Source organism: Myxine glutinosa, chromosome 1, assembly GCF_964187855.1.
Source record: "Myxine glutinosa chromosome 1, kmMyxGlut1.1, whole genome shotgun sequence".
NCBI lineage: Eukaryota > Metazoa > Chordata > Myxini > Myxiniformes > Myxinidae > Myxine > Myxine glutinosa.
This window is the reverse complement of record NC_136261.1, coordinates 94589257-94590589: the sequence shown is the minus strand read 5'-3', so window position 1 is coordinate 94590589 and position 1333 is coordinate 94589257. Positions and strand designations below refer to the sequence as shown.

Here is a 1333-nt window from a genome sequence, read left to right as displayed (position 1 = left end):
GGAAATCTGCTGATGTGGATCCGGACTGTGATTGTTGAATGTGGATCTGCCGTTCACGTCACGTGCATCTTGGTAAAAACAATACATCTCTTGAAAAATAAAGTTTACAAGTCAGGAGACGACGATGGTTCACGAGCGAGCGGTATTCAATGACAAAGGACGGGACTGTAACCGAAACAGGCCCGGACAGGCCAGGCCCGGAAATGTCAAAACGAAGGTTACTGACCTTGAAATGAGATAGAAAATAATGTATAATCAGTTATGAGGTTAGTTAGCTACACAATGCCGAAAATTCGGTTCGATTCCGACAACTTTGAAACTTTGACCTTTGTGACCTTCAAAGGTCAAAGGTCGAAGATTCTGAAATTTTTTGGAAAACTTGTATTTCATGATGTATGTGATAATATAAGATCATGTACGACATTTCACCCTATCAGGAAGCGAACAATGTAATAAAACCATCAAAAATCGACTTTCCTAAATTTCGTGACCTTGTGACCTTGACCTTGGGGCGAAAATGAAAAATCGAGCCTCGTGGGGCTAGACACATGACATTGGCCTGTCATGGCACATGACATTGACCAAATACTGAAACACGTCAGATTCCACCAACTCCCTCGGAGAAGATGTATCTTGAAATCGATTACCCCCTAAAAAGACATCTTTTTCGGGCGTCGCTCCGCCCACAATACGCCCACTCGAGGCAGGACACAACTATATCATGATATCAACCTCCCACCCAAGTTTCATCAAGATCGGATGATATCATCGGGTTGTTATGCTGCGGACAGACAGACACACAGACACACAGACAGACACACACCCATCACGAATATAGTGGTCACTCTGTTTGATAACTCGTGAACCCCCCAAAAAAAATTAATGTCAGAAGTGGGATTCGAACCCACGCCTCCATGCAGAGACCAGAATACCCACCCATGACAGTGCATGGAAAGCTGCAAAGCCTTGAGTCTGGCGCCTTAGACCGCTCGGCCATCCTGACATATGCGGAGTTCATCATACCCTCCAAATAAGTATACTGACAGACTCCAGAACTTCGGAAAGTGCAGCAATGTGGCCAAATGGTCTCTGCCAGAGCTGTTCCTCCCACAATTTGGGTAAGGTTGATTTATGAAAGTAGAAAATCTCATCATCCATTTGCGCTGTGGAGTTTATGCTGATGCCTCAAACTACCGTCCTGGTAGATGCTGGTGCTTGGTGCTGCATCTCGGATGCATGCCAACCTTCGGCTATCCTGTTTACATTCAGCTTGTGGAGGATTCATATCCCATGGACCCCTTGAAAAGAACATTCCATTGCATGCCAGTGCCCT

At 45.2% G+C, this 1333-nt stretch overlaps 1 non-coding gene across 1 annotated transcript; it reads right to left on the bottom strand.

Annotated features, from left to right (window-relative positions):
* Positions 1-883: 883 nt before the first annotated feature.
* Positions 884-1003, bottom strand: TRNAL-CAA (transfer RNA leucine (anticodon CAA)). The gene is made up of 2 exons: positions 966-1003; positions 884-929 (listed from the first exon to the last, which is right to left on the bottom strand). It is a non-coding gene; the product is annotated as a tRNA-Leu (tRNA).
* Positions 1004-1333: the final 330 nt, after the last annotated feature.